The following is a 22,669-nucleotide window of genomic DNA, read 5'->3' as shown; positions in this document are numbered from 1 at the left end:
AGGAGTACAGGAAAGCTTCTGAAAAAACATAAATAGTAAAGTGAAAAATTTGATTGCATCAATATTATGGTTAGACAAGGTTAATATAGAACAGAAAGCTAAAGGAATATAGCAAAGTTTAAACCAATAAAAAGATTTTATATCTAATACATAGATAAATATCTGAATACATAGGAAACTTGTGTAAATCAATCAGAAAAAAAAAGGAAACAAGATTGAGGCTTAAACTGACCGTTGGTCATATTAATGAAATTGAATTAACACTAACATACTATTTTATACCTCCCAGGTTGGCAAAATGGAGTACAAGAAATTCTAAATGTTGGGAATGATGTGGAGAAGTGGGAAGTTGCTGGATCTCTAGTGGGTCTATACTTGGGTATATATTTCAGGATTAATAACCTGGCAGTACTCAGAGAACTTATGATCCAACTAGCCCATTCCTGCACTTATGTCACAGAGAAATTCCTTCACATATCCATGAAGGTAGTGAGCAAGGATAATCATCAATTTACCTGCATAGTTGAGAGTTTGAGGCAATGGTCACTCTCCCTTTTGTTACATTTCCCCTCAGAACCCAACTGCCATTTACTGAGAAGCCAAAACCACTTGGAGAGGCCATAGGCACACTTTCCATTTCCTAGTGAACCCAGTCTCGGGCTCATCCAGTCCCATCACAGGACACGCACATGAATAAGCCCTCGGATCGTCCAGCACTAGTAAGTGTAAGTGTAAGTGGCACTGGCCACTTACAGCAAAGTAACTTCCTGAAATGATACTAAAGTTGATTATTACTTCCAAAAAGGACTTTGAGGAAGCAAGTGTGGGACTTCCACTTCGTAAAGATGAAGTGTACATTTTCCCCCTGCTAAAAACAATTAAAACCCCTGCTCATTAGTTGTAAAACAAATGTTAAGAAAACTCTGAAAGGTTGAGAGAAGGCAGACCAGATAAGCACCTCAGGATACAAAGAACAGTATGATGATGAGTTCCCTGTGGTTTTCCTGTTTTCTGGGTGGTTTTTTGAGGGGATAGGGAGTGCCTCATATATCCCTGGACTTACAGGTGAAGAAGCTAGTTACCTGAAAATGCCAATAGGTTCAGACGAAATAAATAGATAACAACTAGAAGCATGTTCTTCCAGCCCAAAGACCATGAAAGGAATATCCTAGAAAGACAAAAAAATTTTTAGACAATAGCCACTTGATTTCAGTCAGATGCCAGAGAAAAAACGTTGACTCCATCACCAGCCATGCTGACAAAGGCCAAGAGGGGAGCCTAGACTTGCACTCTGATCCCACAGTGATGAAGTGCCTCCCTCTCCCCACTGGGCTAGGGCAGAGGAATGGAAAGTCAGGACTTGTCGCCATTACTCCCGTCCTCCTGGGCTAGTGGAGGCCACTTGTGGAACAGTAGGAAGGATCTCTCCTAGCAGGGGAGAGATCCGCAGAGGATCTTGTAGTTGCAGAAGATATGAAAATGTACAAAAACAAGAAGAAGAAGAAGAAAAAAAAAACCAACACTGATGGGGGGATGCAAAATGAGCAAAGAGAAAACTGAAAAAGCTCCCAGTGATCAAAACTGGAAAAATTTAAGGAACAAAATGGAATTTTTTTAAACACATTGAATTGTAACCCAAAATACAAGATAAATATCAGTGAGCCCAAACTGATAGGCATAAATTAATAGATGGGGATGAAAAGGCAAATTTCCCATACAGTAGAATTCCAAATAATGTACGTAGATACCTGACCCTCAAGGAAGGGGTATAACTCTTCACTCTTTAAGTGTGGGCTGCACCTAGTGATGACTTGTTTCTAAAGAGTACAATATGAAAGCAGGGGAAAAACCACAAAACTTTACAGTGCAGGAAGCTCACAACACTAACTAGGCCAGGTGATCAAGGTCAACATCAGTAGAAATAAATTGTGTTGTACCCCTGACATGTACTTTGATATGAGGTAGTGAAAATGGCACTTCACCTCTGTGGTTTTCCTCCCCAAGACACATAACTCCAGTCTAATCATGAGAAGATCATCAGGCAAGTTCCATTAGAGACATACCCTACAAAAATACCTGGCCAGGACTTCTCAAGAAATGTCAAGATCATCAAAACAGGGGAAATCTAAGCAAGTCTTGCAGCTAAGACGAGCCCAAGGAGACATGGTGCCTTAATGTAATATGGTGTCCTCACTGGGATCCTTGAAAAGAAAAAGGACAGCAGGTAAAAACTAAGGAAATCTGAATGAAGTATGGACATCGGTAACTGGCTAATTAATTGTAACAAACATACCATAGTGATGTAAAATGCTAACTAATAGGGGGAACTGGGAGCATAGTATAAGGTAGTTCTGGATTATCGTCTTAAATATAAAACATTCTCTAAAATAAAAACTATTTTTTAAAAGTGAGAACAGAGTTAATTTTACTAACTAGAACCTAGTTAAACGTCAAATCAAGTTCCTAATGTTAACTTCTAGCAAAGCATATTTAAGGTCTGTATGGTAAATTACCATCCTATTGTCCTATGTGAATAAATGGCCAAGTATAATAAAGCTGAGATCACTATTATTTTGAACAAGAATAATTGTGTGTGTGTGTGTGTGTGTGAGAGAGAGAGAGAGAGAGAGAGAAATTACCTTTCACCAAGGGTTGGTGACTGTAGATAAAAATTTTATCTCAGTAGAAAACTATACACATCTTCACACCTTTCTGGGTCAGCAGCTTCTGTTCCTGCCCATTGTCTTTGAACTGTTTGTACCTCTTTATAAATTGCAGGTTAACTGATGGATACGGAAACTCTGTCTTGTGTTTGTTTGAGACTTAATTGACTTCCTCCTCCATTGTGGGAAAACTGGTTCTGTTACCTATCTGTAGACCGGATTGGATGCTAATCAGTTCGCATGAACGGTCAACCCTTACCAAACTTGCAATGCTTTCAGTCTTCTTCACTATCTCACTACAGGCCTCCAATTAATGTTCCCAGCTTTTCTCCCTCCCCGCTGACTTGACATCACTGAGAACAAAACCCTAACTGCACAGATCCTTATGGAGGTTGCCTTGTTGCTGCCTGTTTCCCTCCGGATCTGAAGCAGCTCTATGAGCTAAAGCCAATGGTATGATATTAGCCTAGAAGGACTCATCACCACAGCAGACCATGCATGGGCCTGATTTCTCCCCAACCAGTCACATCAAGGTGTGTGACCTGTTCAGTCTCAAGGGACCCTGCACTCAGGAGGACTCCACTTTTGGGTTAATGCACTGTTGAAATTCTGAACCATTTTTGAGCAAAGGGACCTACATTTTCACTGTGCAGTGGGACTTGTGCTGCTGGTTCTGACTGTGAATAGGACAAGGGTATTTGTGGGGTCTGGGAGTAAGAATTTCTGTCCTGTTCAAAGTCCTTTGAACTGGACTAAGCATCACATGGATGTGAGACACATTAACAGGAGAAAATCAGATTTAATAGTGTGTGTTTGGGGAATCCACACAGACATGGAAATTCCAAAGACCGGCAAGATGAGGTATACATGTCATCCTGAACTTAGGAGAACAGAGCAGGGGTCTGAACTTCAGAGAGAAGGGATGCATCTCATGGGGGGGCTAAGAAGAGCAGATGTTCAGCAATTAGCTGTTTGCCCTACCAAGCAGATGGGTTATTCAGATGAAATTTATCTCTGCTAGTAACCGTAATTCCAGGAAAGATGCCCAATTTTGATTCGTCGATGTAGTTGAGCGAGGGGCAAAAGTGTATCTGGAGCTGGTAGGGTCTTGATTGCCTTCAGGTCAGAGTAACCTTCATGCCAAAGGGGCCCATCTTGTGCAGGACTGCCCTCGGCCCCAGCAGTGGATATTTTAGCTTGTCTGTGTTGATCGACAACATTAGTCTGGCAGAAAAGTGGGAGTAAATATTTATGAAAGTCATGTCATATTTTTTGATCACCAACTTGTTAAGCTTGCAATGCAAATCGTACGTAGTTTACCATGGCTGTAGCATTACAAACTTAAATATGAATAGGACTCTGGCCAAAAGCGGTGCATTATGAAAGGACCCAATCAAAGGGCATGAGCCCAGTTCACTCACTTTAATAATGATGTGCATAAAGTCTCTGCTCGTGGAGAATAGTGTGAGCAGGTGAACTGTATCTTGGAATCCTCTGTGGTCCCTTTCTGCCACTTATCCCCTGGTGCTTCCCAGCAGAAACTCAGTCCCTCCCACTTCAAATTTGCCTTCCTTGTCACTGTCACCTTGCAATACATTATCATGAGTTAGAAGCTCATTTCTGAAATATTTTTATTTTGTTAACTCCTAATTTTGGAATGCAACATCCTCCCTGATAAAGAAATTGTAAACATCAGATCTGAAAATGACAGAAAGACTGTCCTGAAGCCGCTAACATTTTGCATGTTGGTAAGGTACAGCCTGCTATTAAATATTTACAGGATGGCAGGCCTTTTCCAAAGGGATCTTTGCCCTGATTATTTTAAATTCAAAATTTTGTAAGCTACAAACAGTAGCTGAATTCATGTTAGTACTAGGGCTTGACCTTATTTAATAGAAAAATTATTCTCTGGGGTGCCTCGGTGGCTCAGTGGGTTAAGCCTCTGCCTTCAGATCAGTTCATAATCTCTGAGTCCTGGGATCAAACCCCGCATCTAGCCCCACATCGAGCCCCACATTGAGCCCCACATCGGGCTCTCTGCTCAGCAGGGAGCCTGCTTCCCCCTCTCTCTCTGCCTGCCTGTCTACCTACTTGTGATCTCTCTCTGCGTGTCAAAAAAAAAAAAAAAAAAAACCTTAAAAAAAATTATTCTCTGGTTTCCAAAGTTCTAGACTTTCTTTTCTTCAGAAGTTTCATTTGTTTGTTTGTTTTTATAAACCATGAGTATTGCAAAGAGTTGGATTACAAATATCTGCCTCTAATGGATTCTTTTACCAACTCACATCGGTTTACTTTACGGCACTCATGGGTACCTCTAACACAAGGGGAGAGGCCTAAATTTATAGTAGAGCTGTTGGCATAATGTCTCCATCTGACCAAATTTTCACCAGAAAAAAATACTATGTTTGTGTTAAAAGAGTATCCGATAGCATCCGATAGCATCAGATAGCATGTTGCTTGCAGCCTAATCTGGGGGATGGAGCAAATGGAAGGTCTTTGGCACTCAGGGGAGTCGCTGCTGCTCCAACAGCCCAGGGCCGTCCACACACTATACCCTGCTTTGTGACAGACAGAGCTGATCTAAGAGAGAACCGAAGGCATTTTATACTTCTCTGTATTTTTGTCTTCGGTAAATTCATGTATTGTATATCAGCATACATCCTTGAGAAAAGGTGTTTGTGATACTAGAAATCAAAACCCAGAATGTTTTTATATCCAGCACCTCTTCTCAGACCCTCATCTTTTCAAAGCCAACTTCTCCTTCCTTTTCACTTTGCTTATCCTCTAACAGAAATATCATTTATGCATACCAACAGGCTGCTTTCGGAAAGAAAACATTCCTTTTCTCCCACCAAAAGTACTGCAGCATGGTAGTCCTAAAGAGTTAAATAAAATAATATCTTCCCATTTTCTATGTTACAACATGTACTCTGGTTCAATTCTTACCCTCAAGGATGTATTTGAGCCTTCTATAGCTTCAGTGGGAAATGTATACAAAATACATTTCAAGAAAAAAATTGCACCAGAGACTGATAAACATTTCAAGGATAAAGGTAAATATGTTCAGTGAGATCTCTATATTCACTATTCAAAGGATGCCAAGTGTTCATCAAGTTTACACAGTGATTTTTTTCCTAATGTCTCAGATACTTGATCATGTAAGTAGGGGTACGTTATCCTCTTCAGAATAAGGTCTCCTGGATGGACCAAGCGTGTGGGCTAGATATCGGTGATATTGCTTGTAGCGGTCACTAGATGGCGCTAGGAGCATCTAAAATAGCTAAGTGCCACACAGTAGCGTCCTAAAATACCCCTTTAGTTCAGCATTTCCTAGAATTGTAGAAAATTCGTTCTGAAAGAAAAACTATTTCTGAAAGAAAAACTATTTTTAAATTGCTTTGCACATTTTGTATACCTAAACATGCTTTTCTTCCAAGGTTAAAAATAATCACAGAACCTCATTAGAAATTGTGCATTTTTTTTAAATCTATTTAAGCACTGATCCCCCCCCCCCCCCCCCGAGCTGGTTTTCCTTCTTTGCTTATGAACCATTTATGATGATTACTCTACTCGGTAGCATTCTACCAAGCTGCTAAGGCTGTACTTGTAGTACGTTAAAAGCTTATTTTTTTCGGAATGTATACATGTCTACAAGAAAATTAGAAATAGTGGTTGATGGAAGGTAAAGTGCCTTATGTAAAGTCAGATAAACAAGCTAATGGTCACACTGAACTCAATTTTCAGCCTACATAATCAGGAATCATTAAATTATAGTTTTTCTAACTCTAAGACATATTGCATGACTCAAGCAGTGAAAGTGGGTTGGAAAATTATGGCCTCAAACAAATAGAGTGGAATCCTTCTTTTTGCTGATGTTGGAAAAGTTTCTAATTTCTAAACTGCTGACCTGCCATGAAATAGTTGAAGTTTGTGAGTATATAACTTCCACTGGAGTACAGGACAGATTTTTTTTTCCTGCTCATTAATTATTTAATGAAAGTGTCAACATTATGGATAGATGTGAAGGACTAGTGTTCACAGAGCTGGAATGGGCTCTCCTTTGGTACAGGCAGCAGGATAGGACCGAAAGTTGGGGACAGGAGAGAGGAGCACAGAGATACTCCCACAGAGTCAAGCCCAGAAAGATGGTCAAGAACACAGTAAGAAGTGTCTCTCAAAGACGGTTATACCTGATGATCTCTCATAGTTGACCTCAGGGATTTTTGCAATGTTTTAAAGCCACATTCTCTGGATACAAATATGTTTGTATTTGTTTTGCACAGAGCTGTTCTAGAAGAAGATATTTTCTGATTAAATAAGTCAAATAATTAAAACCTTAGTTTTGTTATTAATTGAACATTTTTGTTTTGATTCAATTGCTCGTTTATATTTACTTAAAATCTGAATGCTGGTTTGTGCAAAGAATATTCAAAATAGTGAAAAGTGTTTTTTAATAGGTTGTATGCAATAAGTGACTTCTGGAAAAAAAAATCTGCTATTTTGGAATAAAAAGGCAAATGAATGGGCATCTTTTGGGATACTTAATAGTTCTTAACGATATATACCATATAGGTATATGTGTTTGTCTTTAGGAGTGAGTTCTAGACTCATTAGAGTAAAATTGTTTACGGATTCCTGAAGAATTAGCTCTGAAGGTGTGCCTAGATACTGAGAAAGCCTGAAACTCTGTTACTGGATATGTGATCCTGAGTGGGATATTAACACTTAGGAGCCTTGATTCTGTGTCCCTAAAATAAATATAATACTTACCTTACACAGGCCATTAGAAGGATTAAGTGAATTTAGATGTCTAGGCCAGACTGACTCTTATTGGCTACTCAGCCAATGTGATTTTCTCTCTTCCCCCAAGTCCCCTACACAGTGATGAGATGTTTTTTTAAAATGGGCAGGCATGCACTGAATCAACTATATTTAAAAAAAATAATAATAATAACACAACAGTCTTTATTTTGCTAATGAGTAAATATTATATTTACAATTTTAACAATGTAAATTGTAAATTTAACTGCCTGCCATCCATATCTCAAAAGTAGAAATCATGCCAACAGAATGTATCAGTATCTCTCACCCTCTTACTGGATGTCACTGTAAGCTGATAGCTTTTTGCCTTGATTTCTTTAACTTGTCTGGAAAGTGAAAAGGACAGAGAATGCAAATGGCACCCACGCCTGATCCCCCATGCCCTACAGGGAATTCCCCTCTGTACTGTGTAAGACAAAACAAATAAGACCGTTAATAAGATTATTTCATTCAGGCTATCGCAATAGGGAAAGTCCCCCAGATGAGACGTTCTGAATGACTTTGAAGGGAGGTTTTGTTTAGATTCTTATAGCAAGGAGCAGACATAGTACAGGTGAGGAGATTTGGAGTTGGGATTGGTTTGCAATAAGGGGAACAGTCAATCATTAGCTGAACAGGAAATGTTGTCTCTGTGTCTGGCCAGTTCCAGGAGGACAAACAGTTCTAATCTTAGCTAATCACTTATGAGACAAAGAACAGGAAGTTGGGAACAGGCTAAAGGGGAAGCACGTGTCTAGCTCTATCAGCAATCTCAGGCAAGAGGGGAAAGTCTCTTTGGCCTTGTCACAGGCAAACAAGGGAGTCGTCTTTGAATCTTATTGGAGTCATGAGAAAGAGTGGACAGAAAACCTTACCTAAGTAAGACGTAGAAGGTGATTCTTTTTGGTGAGTTGCTTTCCTAGAACAAAGATGATGAGGGATTTTAGAAAACAAAAAATTGTCAGGATTTCTCAACCTTCACTATTTTCTAGAAGCACAAGGCTCACTCAGGTAAAATTAAACCTTGTCAGTTCCCTTTCCCCTCTTCATTCAAGACAAATGAGTATCTTTAACTGCTAAACTATAGGAGACTATAGGTGATTATAAATCTCCTGAGTCAGGTGAACCAGGGACAAGAAATGCTCCTGTGAAGACTCTTGCTAGAGTTGTAATTGAAAAACTAATTGGATCATTTTTTGAGAGGTAGTGGCCCATGTCAGTTCTTTTAAAATTGTGGAGGTCAGTTGTCTTAAAAGAGGGATGCCTTACATGAGAAAGAGAAATATTGACATAAAAGGTTAAATTGAAGAACCAGGAGTTAAAGCCTGAGAAGATTCAGTCCAGTGGATTCCAAGAATTGGTGGATGGGAATCATGCATCACTGCTCATTGAGGCTAAGACGTCAGTGTTCTTGGTGATATTGTCCAGTCGTGGCTACTTCTCTCATAAGGACATGCGTGACGAAAGCATTTCACTGGACTTCCTCAGTGACTTGGACAGAGATTTGCCCAGGGAGAAATCATGATCTGCTGTGATAATGAGTCCTTCAAGGTTGATATCATGTCATTAGGCTTTAGCTCCCAGTGCTTCTTCAGATCTTGAGGGAAAGAGCAGCAACAAGGCAACCTAGAGTCTCTATAAGGATCTATGCTGTCAAGTTTTTATTTTCGGTGATGCCAAGTCAGGAGGGAGGGAGAAAAATTGGAAACATGAATTGGAGGGCTAGAGCCAGATAGTAAAGAAAGCTGGGAAGAATTGCATATTTGCTAAGGGCTGACCATTCGTGCAAGCTAATAGCATCCAGTCCAGTTTCAAGTAGCAAACAGTTTTTTCCAAGTGTCTCTCAAATAAACACGAGACAGAGTTTGCATATTCATCAGTTACCTGCAACTTACAGGAAGGTACAAAGGAGTTCACAGACAATGAGCATATTGTTGTATCATGATCCTTATCCGCCTGAATCGGACTTTCACACGGACTCACTTTATTATTTTTTTCAAAATCTTAGTTTAATTTTTTTCAGTGTTCCAAGATTCATTGTTTATGCACCACACCCAGTGCTCCATTCAGCATGTGTCTTCTTTAATACCCACCACCAGGCTCGCCCATTCCTCCCACCTCTTTCCCCTCCAAAACCCTCAGTTTGTTTCCCAGAGACTCACTTTAAACCGAACTTGAATTTTCAGTTAATGGTAGATTTTTATTTTTCCTTTTGAAACACAGCCAAAACTCTATCAAAGTGGTATTCTTTCTCTCACCATAATAAATAAATAATAAGCTCAGCTTTGTTTTGTCAAAGGTTACATGTGATAGAACTGAAAAGATGACATTTGGCGATTGAATACCAGACTCTATCAGGTTGGGAAGTCAGGTGGCTTTGGACACCAAAATGAAAAGAGTCTTGAATATGGGACTGGGTCAGATGTTCAGCTGAAACTTCTTCCAGATATTGGGCCTAATAAGTCTTAGACAAATTGGAGGCTAGTTCCAGTTTGAGAAAACAGATAAGGTATTGAGTATTCATATATCAAAGAAAATTTACTGAAATCTTTAAAGAAGTTGATTCAGTTTGGTTAAATCTGTTTTGTGTTATGTTATCCTCTATAAAACATGCTTTTTGAAACTTTTATATCATGGTTATGAGAAGGAAATATTTAGGGACTAATCACAATGTCTAAATAAATAAAATGCTGATTTTTAATTTAGTGGCCATTTGTATTACATTTAATTATGCTTAAAATATGCTGATCTTTTCATAACTTGCATGCTCTTTTATTAGCTCAATAATTTAGCAGCTTTAGTCAAAACTCAGTTTGCACAGAAAATTTTTATGACACAGAGGGAGGAAAAAGTGATTTTAAGAACACAAAGCAAAGGATAATAAATTAGAGGTACCAGCAGGTAGCTCTGAAATGAAGATATTTTCCAAAAGTATTATAAATGAGAACTAAAATGAATTCTTTTTTGGTATAAGCACAAACTAAGTGGTATAACCACTAAATTTTTGTTTGTTTGTTTGTTTGTTTTTGTTCCCAATGTTTTGTCAATACAGAAAAAAAAAAACAATAAAATAGAAACAATTTTAAAAAGAGAAAGTACAGCCAGGGGAAAACAATTCAATGAACATACCCAGAAACAAAAACTTGGTTTTCTGTGACGGTTGGACATTTAAAAACAGGAGTATGTTACAAGAAGATAATTCCTCTTCTCCTCAGGCTTTAATTTTTGTAGTTGTGATTGTTTCTGGAGGGACAGATTAACAATTCACTCCAGCTTTAAAGTCATGGGTAAGGTACACCCTTGACTGAGCTGAAGGGTATTTCTGAGTAACATCGGAGACTTATCTAACCATTGTGCTTGTCTTTAAATGTCAGAAGGAGTTATTCATTAGTATTTCATGGGTACAATCAACACCACTAAAGGACGTTAAACAAATTTGATTGATAGTTGTTTAAAAACATATTTCAAAAGTACTTTTGATTAGAACTGGCAAAATTTCTCCAAAATAATCATCAGAACATACTTCCAAGAGATTATTCTACTCTGACATCTTTATTTTCACTGGGAAGTATGCTTTCTTTCATTCAAATTCTGTCATGACACTCCGAAATATACACCTAAATGTGTATAAATAGCCATTCATTCAGAGAATATTTTTTGAGTGCCTCCTATGCCCCTGACCACTGTGTTGGATGCTGGAGACTTAGAGTTAATAATGGAAATCTGCTCCTACCCTCACTGAGCTTCTAGTCTAGAGAAGGACACAACTACAGCACACTGTGGTGAAGCGTGATAGAAAGGGGGACATTCAGCGTGATCTGCGGGACTCCAGGAAGTGCACCAAACCACTCTGGGAATGGAGAAAAGAGGCGTCGGAAAGGATTCCTGAAGAATAAGGTGAAAAAATAAATAGGAATTCGCCATGCAAGGGTAGGAAGAGAGGACTAGTCATCAGCAGAGATACTCATGAGTTGTATGTATTGGTACGCTGTAGCTGAAACAACCGCTACCTGAGTGTGAGCATTTTCCGAGCAAGAACTCTGCCCTATTTATATACGTAACCTTGCTGCCTAGTCCAGGGGTTGGCATTGAAGAGGTGTACCATGAGTGTTTGATCAGAGGAATATAGGAAAAGATGCTGAGTTCTAATGTGTTCAGAAAGCAGACCTAAATCTGCTAGGGGATGAGATTTCTTGGCACTTTTGTACAAGTGATCCTAGTAGGTCAAGCAAGCAAAGTTAATCAGGTCAAGAATGCCAACAAAACAGGCGAGGAGACCTCTTCTTCAGTGTCATGCCTTCTACTTAGCCAGGTGTAAATCGTGACTCAGGTGAGAGGTATTTCTTGTACTAAGATGGTACCCAGGGCCAGAACCGATAGAAATGAGACAGGTGTGTGAAGCAGAGAAAAATCATGGACAAGTAGAAGGAAGGCATGAAAGCAGGGAAGAGTACGAACAGTAGGTTATAAAAGAGGGAGGAAAGGAAAATAAAAGTCTTTGAGTAAGAACTTGAAAATAAACAGGGAGTAAAAGGATAAACAAGTGAGAGAAAGAACAAAATACAAAGCAACAGGAAGCAAGGTTTGAAAATCCATTCCAAGTTAAACTCATGAAAAGGACCTCAAAAAGAAATACCAATTGAACTTTTTTGGCTATCTTATCAAAAACCTAAAGTCCTCTGGCTAGAAAAAAATACACCTTTTATTATGACAGGAGCCAAGAGTTTCTACAATATTATTGAATCAAGTATTTGTCAGACAAATAGATGTTGATAATTGTTGGAAACTATTGGCCTACTTTTTCTCCTTCAAAAAGGATTTTTTTCCTACCATATATTTATGCCATTTGTTTAACCACAAATAAACAGTCAAATTATTTTGTTTATAACCTCAAACCCAAAAGCTTGTTCAGAACAGAAATATGAACCAGAAATAAATTACATGGTAAATCAAACCCTCATTTTGGGGCTGGGACACTATGCAAAGTGGTTTACAATTTGTCCTTTGCAGTGTAAATGAAAACCCCAAGATTTTGGCAAGAAAGGAAACATTTCCTTCTTTTTAAATTATGTTTTTGTATACATGAGGAGACTTCACAAATAGAAATTTTCCCATTTTCTAAAAATGTGGAAGAAAAATTACCCTTGAAAAAATGGTTATTTTTAAATATAAAAATATATTCCTTAAAAGAAATGCAAATTAAAACTACATTGAGATACTACTTCTCACCATCAGATGGCAAAAATCCAAAGGATTGAAAATTTACTTGTTGGTGAAGCTACAGGGAAACAGGTCCCCTAACTTAGAGCTGGTAGATCTGCAAAATGTCACAGCCTCTAACGAGGGAAATTTGATCATATCTGATAAGAGCACACATGCATTTTCCTCATGACCCAACAATTCGCTTTACAGGAAACTACTCTAAAATATGAAAATAAATATGCATAAATGACTCACTACCATTTTACTGTAATAGCTAAAGAATGGAAATAACCTCGGTGTTTGATTATGGGACTGGTTGAATAAGCGATGGTACATCCACATGATAAGAGTATTGTGTGTCAATAAAAACAATAAAAATAATATGTTAAAAATAGGATTTCCTATTTAGTGTGGAGCTATCTCTAGGATATTTTGAATTAAAGTAGTAAAAGAAGGGGAAAGGATGCATAGTATACTATTTAGCTTAAAGGGAAAATATGAGAATACTTCTACATTCTTTTGAAGTTTTTAAAAAATTTATTCATGAGTGGGGCGCCTGGGTGGCTCAGTGGATTAAGCCTCTGCCTTCCGCTCAGGTCACGATCTCAGGGTCCGGGGTTCAGGGTCCGGGGTTCGAGCCCCTCATCCGGCTCTCTGCTCAGCGGGGAGCCTGCTTTGCTTCTCCCTTTCTCTCTGCCTGCCTCTCTGCCTACTTGTGATTTCTCTCTCTGCCAAACAAATAAATAAAATCTTTAAAAAAAAATTTATTCACGAGAGAGAGAGGCCGAGGCAGAGTTCTCCCCGCTGAGCAGGCAGCCCCCTGCGGGACTTCATCCCAGGGTCCCCGGATCATGACGTGAGCCCAAGGTAGATGCTTAACCATCTGAGCAACCCAGGCTCCCCTACATGGAAAGGTTATATATTATATATTATATTTTAAATTATCTATCAAGAAAGAAAGGAGATAGGGTGAAAGAGATAAGAAAAATAGATTTCTTAGTATACAGTATTTTGTAGGTTTGACTTTGAAACCATGTATTTTACTTAATTTACTTAATTAACACTTCTTTTTTTGATCCCCAAATATTTAAAGTAAAGTGAAACAAAACTAGGAATCTCTTGATGGCATCACTACACCAATGACTTTACAGCACAGCGATTTAACTGTACATCCTTAGTTGTATGGACCCTAAGGTCTATGAGATAATATTAAGCTGTGTTTAAGGGACATCTTACTGTTGTGGTACCAATTGTATTGTAATTTGAAGAGTAGTGTATTATGGGACAAAGTACATACTTTTATTGTCAGAGGTTTTCAGCATAAGAAAAAGGAGGTACACATATAAGATCACAAAAATTAAGGAAAAAGTCTCTACTCCTGAATTCTGTTGGAAGTACCATGAGTCAGTATAAACCATAATGTACTTTACATATAAAGGTTAATGAGCTTAAAGTTGAGTCTAGAGAAACCATGCAAACTGAAACACACAGAGAAAAAAAAAAAGACTAAAAATATAAACACAGCCTAAATGTCAACTGGAAAAGTAAAAAGCAGTCTAACATCAAACACATGTCTAATTGGAGTCTGAAGTGGAAAAGAGAGAGTAGAGCAGGAAAAAATACTTAATTAAATAAAGGCAAACATGTTTCCAAATTCAATTTTTTAAAAATCCAACCAGAAATCCGAAAGCTTGTCTATCCCTAGGCCAAGGAAACCACACATAGGGGTACACAGTCCAACTGGTGAACCCCGAGGATAAACAGAACTGTTTAAAAGCAGACAGAGGAAAAAACACACACTGTATTTGTGAGGCAATAATAAGAATAATCACAGGCTTTTTGTGAGACATTCTTTAGGTTAGAAGATAATAGAAGGACGTGTTTAAAGGGTTCTAAGTCCAAAAAGGAGGTATAGTCAAAGAAAATATTCTTCCAAAATGAAGGCGAAAACAGGATTCAAGATATATACAGGTAAACAGAGCGGAGAGAATTTGTCACTAACAGACCAACATTCTAAGGTAGCCTTTAGACTGAAGGAACATAATCCTGATATTAAACTATAAGAGAACATTACCATAAAAAAGGAAATTAGAAACCAATGTCACTCATAAACCTAGACATAAAAATATTTTAAAACATATATTCACAAATCAAGTTCATTAATTTATAATACTACATTGTGACAACTAGGGTTTATTCTAGTAATACAAGATGGGTTTGATATTGAATATCAAACATGTTCGCAAATATAAAAGGAAAAAAATCACATTATCATTCCAGTGGGGGGGGGAGCATTTGACAAAATTCAATACCAATTATTGACTTTTTAATAACTCCCGCCAAACCATAGGAAGCAATTTTCTCAATCCATTCAAAGGAATCTTCAAACAAACAAACCCCCAAAAACTATGACAATGTTTCATACCTAACCATGGAAGGATAAAGACTTCCTTTCTAAGGTCAGAAACAAGGACAGGGTGGCCACTCTGACCACTTAACATTCAGTATTGCACTTGAGCTACTCTTGATGCTGTGGGTGCAGAGCTCGCTCCCAGAATTGTTTGTACAATGCATCTAGCTTGCTGCCCAGGGGTAGATCCCTATCTGCTGAACATTTAACCAGTGTCCATTCAGAACACCATTCCCCGGCTCATGCTATAGAAAAAGGAGACTTCGGGGCAATGTCATGGACTGTACTGCTTCTCTGTTTCTAAGTTATTGCCAATAAAGCTTATATAACATCTACACTGTATAATGCTACTGGTGGAATTCTGTGATCCCTTTGCGTGGGTCCTGGATATATCTTGGAATTTACCCATGCATGTTTCTTCCAGATATACTCTATATAATGTTTATGAAGTTATTATATAACTATTTTTTAGTAAGAGCAAAATACTGAGCACAATCTAATTACCCAATAATAGAGAAGTGGTGAAAAAAATCACGTACATTCAGAAAATAGACTACCTGACAGTTATAAAAATTATAAAAAAAGAATTAAGAAACTCATTATGTAGGAACATGTAATGATCTCCAAGATACAATGTTAAAGGAAAAGGCAATGCAAAGAAAATGTGTATATTAAAGGAAAGGAAGATAGTTAAATGATAGATAGATAAATAGATACACACTTACCTGTATATGTGTAACATATCTCTGTAAAGATACACAAAAAATATTTAACATTTGTTAAGTCTGGAGAAGGGAACTTGTTGGCAGGGCAAGAATGAAAGGGAAATGTTTACTATAAAAGCCCTATCTTCCTTTTGAAAGTGAAACCATCGGGACGCCTGGGTGGCTCAGTTGGTTGGACGACTGCCTTCAGCTCAGGTCATGATCCTGGAGTCCCGGGATCGAGTCCCGCATCGGACTCCCAGCTCCATGGGGAGTCTGCTTCTCTCTCTGACCTTCTTCTCGTTCATGCTCTCTCTCACTGTCTTTCTCTCAAGTAAATAAATAAAATCTTAAAAAAAAAAAAAAAAAGAAAGTGAAACCATCTTATTGTATTGATCCAATGTTAAATCAAGTTGATCCAGAACTAAATCAAATTGAAATTTAAAAAATAAAGAAAAAAATCCCTTCTCTAAATCAAAGTATTATTTATGTGTTACTATTCTTAGTCCATGGAGTGTCTCCTGCCATTATGCATAGGACAGGCTGAGATGTGATAACAGGATTCAAATCTAGATAAGGAGATAAAATAGTGAGAGAAATACCATGGGAATGAATATTATCTGCCAAGATCCGTGACCCTGTTGAGATAATCTTTAGTGTACATGAGCCAAACTTGAGGACTCTCACAGGAAAGGCTGTGCCAGATAGACACATAGGATTCCCTTACACCGACTACCCTTTGCTGCCTTGTCACTACAATCCCACCTTCCAGCTCGATACTCCTGCCATGTAAACACAGCTGTCTCTCACTCCTCTGACCTCATTTTATTTGATGCTTCAGAATCTTACTAATCCAGTCAAAGCTAGCAAAGAAGATAAAGTTGGATTTGGAAGGGGATGGATAATAGAAGGTAGAGAAGGAAGAGAGTTTTTAGGATGAAATCTGGGAATCTAACCACCAAATTATAATATAACATATATGGGAAAATTCATTTCCATTTTCTACACTACCAGCATACACACACACACACACACACACACACACACACACACACCTTGCTTGGTGATAATTTTTGGATTTGACAAAAGCAAAATAAACAAGTGTGATGACATCAAACCAAAAATCTTCAGTACAGCAAAGAAATCCAACAAAATGAAAAGGCAGCCTATGGATTGGAGAAGATATTTGTAAACCATATATTTAACGAAGGTTTAATATGCAAAGTATATAAGGAATCAGTCAATACCACTGTGGAAAACAGTATGGAAGTTCCTCAAGAAATTAAAAATAAAAGCACCATATGATCCAACAATCCCACTTCTGGGTATATATCCAAAGGAAAAGAAATCACTATCTCAATGAGATATCTGTACTCTCATATTCATTGCAGCATTACATAAATACAAGATATATACTATATATGGCATATATACACATATATACATATATACACAATATATACAGTATACAACATTTATACATATATGTGACACATATATTGTATATACATGTAATGCAGCAATGAACATGGGATTATTAAATATATATGCATGTATATATATCTATATATTTATTTATTCAGCTTTAATAAAATAGGAAATCCTGCTATTTGTGACAACAAGGATGACCCTAGAGGACGTTATGTTCAATGAAATAAGCCAGACAGAAGACGACAAATACTACATGAAATCTGAAGAGAGGGAGGCGGGGAAGGTAGAGATGGTGGTCCCCCGGGGCTGGCCGGTTGGAGGTCAGGGGGAATGGGAAGTTGGTAAAAAGTTGGTAAAAGTATACAACTTTCAGTTGTAAGATGAATAGTTCTGAGGATCTAATATACAGCACTGGGACTACAATTGCTAAGACTGTATTGTGTAATTAAAATTTGCTAGGAAATTTGATTGAATATATTCACTTTGAATGTATTGAATATATTGTAATTTTTATTTGTCAGTTATATGTCAGTTATAAAGCTGATGGGGGATGGGCAACATTTTGAACGATGCCCTATTTTTAAAGGAGGTTTTTACTTCTATGTTTGCACTCCCTGTGGAGACATAAAGAATGAAGATTATAACAGCAAAAAAAAAAAAAAAGTCATGGCTGATATTTAGACCCAACTAGTAAAGATGTGTTCATTTTCTTTTTAAAAATAAAGCTTATGTTGAATCTCATTTATGCATAGATAATGCTGGTTGGTTTATGGAGACCATGGCAAAAGCAAAAAATATACCAGCATAGGTTTCAAGGTCCAGCAGGCAGTTCTGAAGAGCTTCATGCTGGCAACTTTAAGTAACTTTCTCCTTCATATATCACCAACACCAAAATTTGTGAAACAGATGGTATTGCATGGCTATTTATAGTTTGTGTTGAAACTTGTTAAAGACAGTTTGGATCATGATTAAGAAATCTTATCACCTCTTAACTGAAACATAGCACAAAGTTTTTCTTAGAAGGTGTTAGAAAGGCAGCTGATGATTATAGTCAATGTTTCTTCTTTCTACAGATAAAAAATCTAAAATCACCAGTGGCCTTCTGGATGCAAGCACACAGAGAAAATCAAATACAGGGGCGCCTGGGTGGCTCAGTGGGTTAAAGCCTCTGCTTTCAGCTCAGGTCATGATCCTGGGGTCCTGGGATCGAGCCCCACATCGGGCTCTCTGCTTGGTGGAGGGCCTGCTTCCCCCTCTCTCTCTGCCTGCCTCTCTGCCTACTTATGATCTCTGTCTGTCAAATAAATAAATAAAATCTAAAAAAAAAAAATCAAATACATAAGTATTTGTATCTACTGAATAAACAGGTGTACCTTGGGTCCCTGACACGTGGTAGATTAAATAGATGGTAGATACATAGCTAGATAGGTCGGTGGGTAGGTAGGAAGGTGTATAGATGGATATAGATACTTATTCTACTTCAAAGTATCTTTTTTCCATGATTTAAAGTAGTAGCCATTAGAGCTGTTGAACAACTGCTTCTTGTTCTTCCCCTTCTGGGCACTTTGTAGATTTATGCTTCTTTGCTCTTTTGTGTTTGGATAAAACTGTGTGACTAAATCTGGCCAATGGCTTGTGGACAGATTTGTGATGTGATAGCTCTGGGCTCTGTGACAATGCCAGACCTCAAAAAAAAAAAAAAATTATTTTTCCTTTTGGTCCTTGACTGACCACAATAAGCAAAGCCATTACCAACCTGTGATGAACATGTTGGAAAAAGCAGTAAAGCAGCATTACTTTGAGGTTCTGATATTTTTCAGGTTATTTATAACTAAAGTATCATCCAGTCTATCCTGACTGATACAGGTCATATTAAAGTCAACACACAATAAAAAGCAGCATCTTTTTATTTACCCATGGAAACAGAGAGAAAGAAAATGCCTATTCCTGCAGACAGCATTTCTTTCTTTACATGAAATAGGACAAAAAAACAAATAATAAACACACAACAGAAAACCAAACAGGCCAATTTGAAGCAAATTTACCTGCAATGCTGCTGCTACTGGAGAAGAAGAACTCTCTTAGCTAAGTTTTCTTGGCTGTCAAAATGCAGAAATTACTATGACTAATTTTAGTAAAGGGAATCAAGGAATCATTAGTATCTCCCAAGCAAAGGAAAAGATAGAAAAAAAAATAGACATTAGGAGAAGAAATGCACAAAAATTAGAGAGTCAGTTCAGGAGATTGATTAGGATTTCCAAAAGAGGGGGGTGGAGGACATTAAAGTAAAAATGAAATAATTCAAGTTAATGTTCTGGAAACTAAAGAAATAAATTTTCAGATTACAAAAAAAAAAAAATCCAGAGTTCTCTGCAAAAAGGCTGAAAACTTACCAGGTATACCATCATGAAATTTCAGAATAGTGGGAACACTGAGAAGATCCTAAAAGGTCTGAGAGGGAAAAAAAAAAAAGGACAGAGAGAGAGGGAGGGAGAGGAAAGAAGACAGAGGCGGGAGAGAGAGAGAACCAGAAAGCAAGAAGGAAGGAAAGAACAAAGGGAGGGTTGTACGGTTCTTGTCTCATGCAGTTAGGGATGAATCTCAAGGACACAAAAGAGTGAAGTGGAAGTTTTTTAAGTGAAGGTGAGAACAGGAAAGGCGAGCTCTCCAGAGGGAGAGGGGACCAGGATGGGTTGCCGCTGAAGGTTTTTCTGGGCAGACCTTTATAGAAAACTGACCAGGGAACTTGATAACTTTCATGGCAATGTCATGGTAGGTTTGTTAATATCATGAGCATATCCTGTGTATATTTAGAATAAACGTGGTGGACTTACAACTGTCATGAGAACATGCAAAGGTGTTCGTGTAAATACGAGAACAAACAAGGTGTTCTTGTAATTATCCTGAGAACAAACAAATCGTTCCCTTCTCTCTGGTTAGTATCTCATAGGCAGCATTTCTCTACACCTGGGATTTCCGAAAGCCTGGTTACATAGCCCCTACCTGTCTCTCCCTACCTAGCCTCTCCTGCTCCTGGGAAGGAAGGAAGGGAAGATGGAAGGGAGGAAACAGATTTCTGACAAAGCATCAAGAATCAGGTTGCCTTCTGTGTTAAGCTGACATTAAGTGCTGTATAAAATAGACCCCAAATATGAAATGGCTCAAATATATGAATTTATTTCTCAGCAGCTTCTCCATATTTAGAAAACCGGGGACTAAGACTTTTCCTCACTTTGGGAGGTTCTATTCTCTAGAACCCCTTTCTCTTCCCCATCCAGCTGGCAAAATAGGGGAAAAAAAAAAAGTGTGTAGGAAGCCTGTCCTATTCTTAAAAGACTTAACCAGAAAAGAAAACACGTCATGTGTACTGACATTGCGTTAGTACCAAGACAATCATAAATAACTATGAGAAAGGCTGGCATGAAGTGTAGCTGTGTCACAAAGCATAAGAGGAACAGAATTTTTGGTGACCAGGTAGCAGCATAGAGGGAGCAGTATGGCCCATGTAGCCACTAGCAATAAAGAGCCTGGTTTCCTTCAGGATCTAAGGAAATGAAATCACCCATCTGGGCATCCTTCGCAGAGTAACATACTACGATCCTTAACCTTGGTAAAGGCATGCTCATAAATATTAATTTGTTCGAATCTATAAAGGCCTACATATTAAATAGAATACTTATGATCCAGGTATTATGAAAAACTAGAAAACACGCATAATAAAAAAAAAAATCGGGGACGCCTGGGTGGCTCAGTTGGTTAAGCCTCTGCCTTCGGCTCAGGTCATGATCCCAGGGTCCTGGGATCGAGCCCTACATCAGGCTCTCTGCTCAGCGGGGAGCCTGCTTCCTCCTCTCTCTCTGCCTGCCTCTCTGCCTGCTTGTGATCTCTCTGTCCAATAAATAAATAAAATCTTAAAAAAAAAAATCGGTGAATCCAGGAGACTCAGAGGAAAAATGGGATGGGAGGGAGGGAGAGAGAGGGGAGAAAGGCACTACGCAGAGGGTCTAGAATAACCAGAGTTCTGCTTGGCCTGAAGTCTGAGGGTTGTGCTTCTCAAAGCAAACAGAGGGAGCCTTGTGTCCACAGAGAACAAGAGAGAGTAGCATGATAGCTTGACTGAGGTTAGAAGCGGGGTTAAATTGAAGGGGGGAAAAAAAAAGACTCGAGAAGAGTCTGACAAGAAAACCCCATGTTCAGGAGGACTGAAATTAGAAACCCAGTCTGAACCACTGGAACCTAAGAATGGCCACTCTGAGTCAGACCAGGGGGTTCGGTAGCCCACTTTTCTTTTGCCATCATTGACCTCAAACATGTGCGTTCTTTGCCCTTTCTGGTTTTATTACCCTTTTTAAAATGTGCAGCAACAAAATGTACAAAAAAAAATAGAAACCAAATTTCATAAGAACATAAACAGTGGTTTTATAGAGAAATGGAATAATGATTCTAGTTTGTTCCAAAGCATTTGCTTTATCTCAAATGGACTGAGAAATGGAGAAGGAAGATGCTTGCCAGTGCAGACAGTGGGTGTGAACACGATGGCAGGAACAATCAGAGAGAAAGTTAAAGGCAGAGGATCTTCCAAGGAATGAAAGGACCACAGTCTAGAACCAACCATTTGAGATGCAGTGATAAGCAGGTGACTTGTTTGAGTCTACTATATGTTAGACACTGTGTTATAAACTTCTCATGTACTGTTTCTTATCCCCCCCACCAATAATTTTATCCCCATTTTACAGATTTGAAAACTGAACTTTATAATAGCTATAGCACTAAGTGGCCTGCAGATTCCAACTCTGTCTTATTCCAGTATGCACTTGGATTCGCTGTAATAGATCGGTAAGCAGATTAGGTGCCGAAGAGTGAAAATCAAACGTCTTTATGAGAATCATAACGAGGGTGGCATGATCTACTATGTGCATTTCAAATATTTATTTATTTATTTTAGAGAGAGAAGAATAGAGAAAGAGAGGGAGAAGCAGACTCCCCGCTGAGCAGGGAGCCTAATTCAGGACTGGATCCTAGGACCCTGGGATCATGACCTGAGTTGAAGGCAGACGCTTAACTGACTGAGCCACCCAAGTGCCCCTATTATGGGCATCTCAAATATCACTCTGGCTGTCATGTTTGAGACAAAAGTGGGGGAAAGGGTACAGACAGAGAGGACCTTAGGAAACTATTGTGTTGTTGTGGAGAGAGAATGGGGGCTGGGAAGCAGAAGTCAGATGTGGACCTCACTGAAGTGACTTGCTCATGCGCCGCATGTAGGCATGAGGGAAAGAAAGGAATCAAGAATGAGTCCTCCATTTCTGTGTTGAGAAATTAAGTGGAAGTTAGCACTATTTAATAAGTTAAAGAAGGCTGATAGGAAGATAAATTGTTTTGATGGAAAAGAGGGTCAGCAGTTGTGTGTCTGACCTATTGCGTTTTGAACATATTAGACATTTTTAATCCTCACAGAG

This window comes from Mustela putorius, unplaced genomic scaffold, assembly GCF_011764305.1.
Source record: "Mustela putorius furo isolate JIRA1106 unplaced genomic scaffold, ASM1176430v1.1 tig00003845_pilon_pilon_pilon, whole genome shotgun sequence".
Lineage (NCBI taxonomy): Eukaryota > Metazoa > Chordata > Mammalia > Carnivora > Mustelidae > Mustela > Mustela putorius.
The sequence above is the reverse complement of the archived record's forward strand: the minus strand, read 5'-3'. Positions refer to the sequence as shown.